This window comes from Hibiscus syriacus, unplaced genomic scaffold (genome assembly GCF_006381635.1).
Source record: "Hibiscus syriacus cultivar Baekdansim isolate YM2019G1 unplaced genomic scaffold, ASM638163v2 tig00110503_pilon, whole genome shotgun sequence".
Classification (NCBI taxonomy): Eukaryota; Viridiplantae; Streptophyta; class Magnoliopsida; order Malvales; family Malvaceae; genus Hibiscus; species Hibiscus syriacus.
The window spans coordinates 5494415-5504215 of NW_024062764.1; the positions used below are offsets into that span (position 1 = coordinate 5494415).

At 35.5% G+C, this 9801-nt stretch overlaps 1 pseudogene; it reads left to right on the forward strand.

Annotated features, from left to right (window-relative positions):
* Nucleotides 1–230: 230 nt before the first annotated feature.
* Nucleotides 231–7421, forward strand: LOC120129779 (annotated as a pseudogene).
* The last annotated feature ends 2380 nt before the right edge of the window (nt 7422–9801 follow it).

The following is a 9801-nucleotide window of genomic DNA, read 5'->3' on the forward strand; positions in this document are numbered from 1 at the left end:
ATTCTTGGAACCAATCAGTCTTCGGATATATCGGCTCTAAGAAACGTATGATAATGGGTCGCTTGAGAGGCATCCAAAAAGCGCTCCAAATGCGAAACTCACAATTTCTTCTTAACCTTGAATCTGAACTTCTATTTGGATATCATTTGGTGATTGCAACACCAAATATTTTCATCGAAAGGCGAAAACACGAAAGCAACGCAATCGTATTGAAGCCCTCAAGTTAGATAATGGAGACTGGTGTCATGACACTAGCACCCTTCAAAGTGAGTTTCAAAAATCTTTTTTCGAATAATGAGTCTATTCTTGATTCACATCCTTATACGGGAATGTTTCCTCAAGTCCCACTTGAACACTTTGATGCTTTAGATGCCACTCCAACTTCGGAAGAGATACATGAAGCTTTAAACGAGATGGCTCCATTAAAATCACCGAGTTACGATGGGCTCCACGCTGAAGTTTTTCAGAAACAATGGTCAGTTGTCGGTAACTCCATCTGCTCTTGCATATCAATGGTGGTAATCTGGAACCTGACTTGAATAAAACAGTACTTGTGTTAATTCCCAAGTGTGATAATCCCGTGACTTTTATAGATTTCCGCCCAATTAGCTTATGTACTGAGATTTATAAGCTCCTTACTAAAATCATTGTCAGAAGACCGAAACCGATTATGCCTTGTATTATCTCACCAAATCAAACGAGTTTTATCTCTGGTCGCTCATTAACGAGAATATTATTATAAATCAAGAGTTTATCCATTCGATGCGACACTTGAAAAGTCGTAAAGGTTGGATGGCAATTAAAGTGGACTTAGAGAAAGCCTTTGATAGACTCCGTTGGGATTTCATCCGAGATTCTTTAAGTGAAGCTGGTTTTCTGCCAAATCTGTCTCGAATTATTATGCAATGCGTCACATTTACTTCATTTCAGGTGAAATGGAATAACGAACTCTCTGAATGTTTCAAACCAGAACGCGGAATTCGTCAATGTGACCCCCTCTCGCCTTATCTTCTTGTTCTAGGGATGGAACGTCTTGGCCACAGTATCTCAAAATCGGTTCAAAATGGGATTTGGGACCCTTTCAGATTCGTCAGAAATGGTACATCTGTCTCATTTATTTTTTGCCAATGACTTAATCCTTTATGCCAGAGCGGATAGCCATAATGCGGAGGTCATTAATTCAATTCTAGATTGTTTTGCTCATTACTCGGGACATAAGGTAAATAAGAGGAAAACTACCATCTATTTTTCTCCCAACACCAACCCGAATCTTAAGGAAGCTATTAGTGAGAGATTGGGTTTCCGACAGGTTGAAACACTGGGAAAATACTTGGGAATTCCAGTGCAACACCGCCGTATAACCTGTGCTGATTATGATTTCATCCTGGAAAAAAATGAGAGGTATGTTAACTGGCTGGGCTTCAAAATCCTTATCCACCGCCGGGCGAATTACTCTTACTAAATCTGTTCTTGCATCTATCCCAATTTATTTCATGTAAAATTGATAATTTAGTTACTAAATGCATAATTTACTTTTTTTTTAACACATGAAAGTACGACTTTCACAATGACTATAAAAAGCACCACATTTTCTTAAATAATTTTAGGGTATCCATATTTCTATATTTGTTTATAATATATCCCTAAATAAGCTCAACGTGATTTGTGTAAATACTATTTGACGTGTGCATGAGTTTGTCAAAACTTAGGACACAAACCCTAATATTTTGAGGAGACCCTAGTCTTTTGTCTTCTACACCACTGAATTAATATTGTCTTATATCACTCACATGCCTGAATTTCCTCAATTTACTCCCCATTACCAGGTAACAATTCACATCCACCCACTCATCCTTAATGAAATTCCATCTCGAATTAAATCAAATATTCTCGATTTAAGAAAAACTCCCCACGACGATGATGATATTACCATTGAAGCTAGAAAATCATCGTCAACTGATTTCTTGTTAATTATCCGTTTATATTTAAAAACACATATAGAAAAAGAGAAACTATTATATTACGAGAAAAATTACAAACGAAAAACATGATGTTGGTGAAAGCTCTGCCGTTTCCGCCTCCGCCGCCGGCGAACCGTACCATACAAAAACAATGCTTAAAATATGTGGCTGACAGTATGATGAGCGGATCCTGGAAGTTTATGGCTATCATTGCCACTTTTATTCTTAGTAGGGTTCTTCACCATCTCTTGAAGCCTTTATCTCAACCTCAAATCATCTCTGATATTCTTGTGCGTTTCTCATTTCTCTTTGGGTAATTCTATCGTAAGGCAGTCTAATTTAAGGTTAAGGAATGACAGAAAATGGGTGCGATCGAAAATATTATAAAAGAACATAACATTTTTGGTTGGACGCAACTTAAAATGTAACATTTTCGATTCTCAAATAAAAAATGTTATGATGAATTTAACATTTTCGTTTCAACCAAAAGATGCTAAGAAAAAGTTAACATTTTGGATTGAGCTCAACCGAAAATATTATATTGTTTATAACATTTTTTGTTACGTCTTTCATTAGCCCTAAATTAATCTGCATTCTCTCATTTCTCTTTTATCTTTCTCTTTTTTTCATTTTTCTAAGCATTATAATGCATTTAATCTTTTGTTAACATATTCTAGACTAAATTACAAGAAGTTCGATATTTCTTAAATAAGAAATTAAGGTTTAGGATTATATACTACTGAACTTCAAGCGTTGTATTGTTTTTATTATTGAACTTTTAATTTTGTAATTATAGCATTGATCTTTGATTTTCATTTTAGTTATATCTAGTGGTAGATGTATATTGGTATTAGGATGGGCAAGTATCCACCCAAAAATTTTCTACAATTCGAATTTTCTTCTTAAAACTCTAAAGTTTTTCTCTTAATATATGCGTGTTTCTACCATGAAATGTTATCATATCTATTTGGATATAAAAATTTTATATTATTAATATATGTGTGCTTAACCTCAATTTTTTAGATCCGTTATTGATTATACCAATGAACCGTTAAATCATTAACGGAACAATGATGTGGTTGATGGCTGTCGACGTAGACAACTCACCAAAATGACGTCATTTGGATCTGACTGTTAACGATTTTACACTCCAATAGTATAATTGAAACGAAAATCAAAGTTCAATACTAAAATTAGCAAAATTTTGAGACTCTTCTAAAAATTTTGAATTAAACTTTACAAAACATTTAATTGATCCCATAATTTTTAGAAAATCTCATTACGCTTCAAAAAAATTTTAAAAAAATTGAAAACTTTTATTGAACACCTATTTTTTAAAAGTCTTAATTAAACATCCTATTTTTCTTTGAAACTTTTAATTAAACTCACAAATTGTGTTGTCATGATCCGCAAGTACTCTTGTAATTAATTACTGGATACTAAAAGTCGAAGACCAAGAAAAACTATTTTTCTTACATAATTTAGGTCTTTATAAATTTAAGGGTAAATTATGTGTTTAGTATCTATATTATCAGTTTCAGTCCGTTTTAATACCTAAACTTTCAATTTTTTCCAAAACCACACCTAAAGTTTAGTTTTTCTATCATTTTAATATCTCATCGTTAAAAACTTTAATTTTTGTTTCATTTTAGTACCCCGTTCAAAATTTAACGTTAAGTTTTGAAAAAATTTAAAAGTTAGATACTAAACGGACCAAAACTAATAGTTTAGGTACTAAACGCATTAAGTTTTTAACGTCGGGGTACTAAAATGAAATGAAAAACTAAATGTTCGGTATGGTTTTGAAAAAAATTGAAAATTTAGATACTAAAACGAACCAAATCTGATAGTTTATGTACTAAATATGTGGTTTACCCTAAATTTATATATTAGAAAAATTAGACCTTATGTCACCCAATTTTGAGCTTAAATACCTAATTTAAATTTTTGAAGTTAAAGAATTTAGTCCCTCTCTCGATATTTGATTTGGACTCAATCCCTAGTCTTGATATTCATAATTGATTTGTAAAATACATGCAGGTAGGTGTATTTCTTGCTTCAATGCAAGCCATACGTGATTCATTTGGGAATCAATCTGCTTTAAACATGGACAACATTGTTGACTTTGGGATGATTTTGTACACCTTCGTTCTAGGTTTAGAAATGGACCCTTACGTGATCTTTAAGTCACCATCACGCCCTGCAATTTTGGCTTATGCTAGTGTGTTATCAACATGCATATTGACCTCGGTACTAGTCCCATGGCTGCACTACGGTTCCAAGGACACCGGCATCATCACGTTAACGATCTCGTTTTCCATCACCCTCTCCGGCACAGGCTCGCACATACTCACCCGACTCATCACGAACCTCAAGATCGGGAAATCCGACATCGGGAAGCTCACCGTCGTTGCCGGTGTTCAGTCCGACATGATAACCATGTTCATCTTGTCCCTCAGCTTCTTTTTTCCGTTGGTGACGATCTTGAGCGCCAAGGAAGAGATGAAACTAGTGGTACAGATGGCGACGGCGCTCGTGTTACAGACAATCGTGGCAGCGAAGATCTCGCCGGCTTTCTTTAATTGGGTTAACAAGGAGAACCCCGAGGGGAAGGCGCTCAAGGGGTCACACCTAGTGCTTTCCATGGCGTTCATTGCCGTCATATGCAGCTGTGCGCCGTGGTTCAAGTACAGCCCGTTCCTCAGCTCGTTCATGCCGGGGCTTTTCTTACCGTCAGAGGGGCGGATATCGAAGTGGGCGATCAGCAAGATCAACTACTTGTTGAGCTTGCTGTTCTACCCTCTTCTCTTCTTTTGTGTGGGGCTTAAGATTGATTTCACGGAATTTGAAGGCGGCCAACAGGGGACATGGGAGAAGTTTTTCGCCCTTTTGTTCATCGTATACGTCGGGAAAATCGCCGGAACTATCGTCGGTGGGGTCATGTTGGGTTTCCGGTGGCCGGAAATGGAAGCCATCGGTTTACTTTGGATGGCCAAGGGTCATTTTCATGTATACTTCGCTGTTAATGCACTCAGGGTTAGTTGCGTTGTTTCTTATTATCTTATATGCATACAAAGTATATAATATGGTTTAATTACACTTTTCATTCTCAAACCTTTAGATGTGTTAGTTGAGTCCTTAAAGTATCAATATTGTTAGGATGGTCTTGGCTCAGATCCAGTTTTTGTCCAACCCGAACCTAACCCAAAAATTAAATTCCTCCACCCGTACCTAACTCAACCCGGATTTAGGAGGATCCCTCACTCAACCCAAAATCTGACCTATTTTTTTAGATTAAAATATACACCCGACCCAAATATATATATATATATATATATATTCATTTTTAATAAGTAAAATAAGGACATAATATAAAAAATATAGATAAAAATATCATTGTAATTATTCCAAAATATATGAGAGATGATTATAATATTATCTCAAGTCAGCTAAATTTTTTTCACACTAAACTCAAACATGACGACACCCTTAAAAAATATATTTTGTTCAAGTTAGGTCCAGTCAAAACCCACTAAATTTAGGTAAAATACATATTCCTAATTATCGATAAATTATGTATTTAGTATTTAAATTATCAGTTTTAATATGTTTTAGTACTTAAATTTTTAATTTTTTCAAAATCATACTTAATGTTTAGTTTTCATTTCATTTTAGTATTCCACCATTAAAAATTTAACTCATTTAGTACCTAAACTATCAGTTTTGTCCGTTTTAGTAAACAAACTTTCATTTTTTTCAAAACTTACGGGATACTAAAATGAAACAAAAACTAAAGTTTTTAACAGAGGGTACTAAAATGAAACAAAAACTAAACTTTAGGTATGTGTTTGAAAATTTTGAAGATTAAGGTACTAAAACAAACCAAAACTAATAGTTTATGTACTACACGTATAATTTACCCTATATTTTAAATATACACCGCATAATATGCGAACTAGCATTTTACTCCTGAATTAACAGTTAGGTAAAGGAATGACTCGTTTGATATATTTTTGATACTTTGAGGATTCGATTAAAACGTTTTGAAGTTTAGGAACCGATTTAAATTCCAAAGAATTATAAAACCAGTGTATTTTTATTATTTGCAGACAGGGAAGATTGAGATGACAACATGCATTTCAATGGTGTTTGTGTTCTTCCTTTCCATTGTGCACACCCCCTTTGTTGTGAAGCACATAATCGAACGTGCGAGGCAACTCGTTCCGGTTCAAAGGATGACTCTCCAATGCCTCGACCCGACGAGTGAACTCAGGATCTTGCTCTGCGTCCACGGACCTCACAACGTGCCCTCATGCATAAACCCAATGGAGGTCACCCGGGGCCAGCCTAACCCCGGACTCCGCGTTTACGTGACCGACATGGTCGAGCTCACCGAAAAACTGGCCGAGACGCTCGAGCAAGAAGAGGGGACTGACAACATGGTCACCACCGACAAGTCGGTGATAGAGATGAGGGAGCAAATCACCCGGGCTTTCCGATCATACGTCGACGAGAACACCATTGGCATCACGCTCGGTCGGTCACACGTGCTCTCGACGATTAGCGGCATGGTGCGGGATCTCACCATGATGGCGGACGACTTGATGGTTACCCTAATCTTGTTGCCGTTCCATAAGAGTTTGAATGCTGATCGTACCCATGATTCAGGCTCTCCTGCCTTTAGATATGTTAATCGTAAGGTACCTGCCTAAACATCTTCCCTTTGTTTACTTTCTCAGTTTTATGATTATATTCGAATTCGAGTGCATGCGTTTATTAATCAAATGTTCAAGATTAATCTTCGATCGAGTTAAAATTAAAATCAATTCGGTTCAAATAATTTTTTTACAGTTGCTTAGACATGCTCCATGTTCTATTTGAATTTTGGTGGAAAGAGGGTCCGGATTTGCAGAAAAAATAACAAAATCATCCCAATGTGAAGTGGCAATAATTTTCATCGGAGGCAAAGACGATCGAGAAGCACTATCGTACGTGAGTTGAGTCGCATGGCATCCCGGAGTAAAGCTCACGGTGATACGATTCCTCCTTGACATAAACTCGGAGAATGCACCGAGGAGATTGAACAACCGAGCAAACATACAAGAGGAAGAAGCTGAGATGAAACTCGACGACGAGAGCTTCACCGAGTTCTACGAGAAATACATAGCGGGTGGGAAGGTGTCGTACATGGAGAAACATCTCGCGAATTCTTCCGAAACATACACGATCCTTAAGGCATTGAAAGGGCAATACACACTCATCATCGTAGGACAAGGTGGACGGGTGAACACGATATTAACATTCGGACTTAAAGATTGGCGGCAATGTCCGGAATTGGGTTCGGTCGGGGACGTGCTTTCCGGGCCGGGTTTTGAGTGCGAGGCGTCGGTTTTGATCATACAACAACATAGATTGAAAGGACAACTAGATGGCTTAAATGATGACTTCTCCATCATGTAAAATGGCCTAAAATCAATAGGTTTGAAATTTAGGATGATGAAAATCAAGCCTCATTTGTTGTAAAAAAAATTTGTAGCTTATTAATTTATAGGATGGTATTCATCAAAACAGAAAAATATAGGATTATAAACGTATACTATTCTTTTCATCTATAAGTAAATTTTGATTTAAATTATTAATTGAGTTTAGTTCAGTTTGTCTTGTCCCTAGACATATGATATTCATCAAGAGGAAAAAATGTAGGATTATTTTCATTTAATATTTGTCCAATTTTTCACCAAATTCAAAAAATTTAATATTCGATCATTTACGTTATCATTTTATTAAGATTTGGTCACTGAGATTTGTTAGTTTGATGACGTGACACACGAGTAAAAGAGTTTAATTTTTATTTTAAACACTGAACTTTAAATAAAATAATAATTATGAACCTTTTTATAAATTAAAATTAATTGATGGCTAACATTTTAATTTACTCATTTTTAAATATGTTTTTCTTAACACCCATTGTTATATTTAAAAAATGAATTTTTTTAAAACCGGTGAGGAAAAATGTACAAATATTAAACGAAAATTATTAATCTTGTAGTTTACCAAAAAAAGATTATAATAAAAAATTCAAACGAGTAAATTAAAAGACCCCGTATGGTAACCTTTAATTGAAAACACGAATCGAACTGGTTTTCATACCCTAATTTTGTCGGGGTAACTCGGTTCAAATGGGGTCGAACTTGATTGAAGACCACTCTAGGGATGTTCATAGGTGGATGTTCAAATGGCAATTATTTGCAACCCAAAATTAGCAGTCCTTGTACGATTATCTAAACCCATTTACCAAATCAATTCATTAACCCGTTTCCACTTTAAACTCATCCATTATAAGTTCATTTACAAAACCAATTTTACAAAGCTCGTACCCTAAATCCGATTACATTTTAAACCCATCACTACCTGGCTATAACTCATTCCCAATAGAATACCCAATAACTTTACTCAAATAAAAAGGGTACAACAATCCAAATTTTAACGTTCTGTAAACCCAAGCAGTTACTGCCGCTCCAAGCAGTCGCTGCCTCCACATTAATACAGTCTCCCCTCCAGCCGTTCCCTGCCACGACCCCTTTGTTCTAGATGCTTCCCAACGGTCTCCAGCTCACCATATTCCTCAGCAAATGCAACATAAATCAGCATGCAAAACGGAAGAAAAAAATTGTAAATATTTTCATTCTTTTATTTTCTGTTGTAAAGGGGTTATAAAAATCCCAATCAAAATTGTAATTGGGGTTGACGATCTCCCCTTTTCAAAGAGACCCAAGCAATAGGACTTTCCATAGGATTCTTACCCATTCGAACCAAGCAATACAAAGATGTCAGGAAATTTTTGCTTTCATTTTTATTACTTTCGAAACAAAAAATACAAGAGAGGGGAGTTGTTTACCTTGGTGGTGCGTAGACCTCGCATGAGTGGATGTCGGAGTCCGAAGAAGGTAAGGAGACGGATTTTGCTTCGGGGGGTTTTTTGCATGTGATTTTTGGGGCTTAATCTAGGGTTAGAACAAAACAAGGAAGGCTTTATGGTGAGATATGGGGTATTGGTCGCTTGGGTTCGCCGAAAGACGAGGAGCTGGATGGTTGGGGTAAATTGATAGGCTTAGATATAGGGGTTTTTTTTTTTTTTTTTTGAGGGTGAGGTCTCAATTGTGGCTGTCTAATATACGGTTAAAGAAATGCATTATCGATTTTATTATTATTTTTTAATAAAATCGGTAAAAATTTACAGGAAATATTATTTTTATCGTTTTGTTATTAATAGGCGCTTTACCGGGTTTGGTAATATATCCAATAGAAAAAATAATATTTTAGATAGCGTTTTACCAGGTATATTACCAAGCTCGGTAAAGCGCTCATTAATAACAAAATCGTTTTGTTATTAAAATCTGTAAAAATTTACAGGAAATATTATTTTTATCGTTTTGTTATTATTAGGCGCTTTACCGGGTTTGGTAATATATCCAATAGAAAAAATAATATTTTAGATAGTGTTTTATCAGATATATTACCAAGTTCGATAAAGCGCTCATTAATAACAAAATCGGTATAAATAATAATGTTTTAAGTAAATTTTATCGATTTTGTAAAAAAAATAATAACAAAACTATTAGCATCTTTCTTTACCCGTATATTAAGGTTAGCGTACGGTAGAACTTCTCTTTGGGAAGCTTTTAGGCTTTAGAATCAAGTTTTGAGGAAAGGTGTAAAGGGTTTAATGTTATTTTAGGTGGGTTTTTGGTTTTCCAGACATCCGTGGATGGTGGTCGGAAGCTTAAATTTGTGCTGATGAACGTCAAAGTTTTTACCGAAATATCATCTGTACAGATAA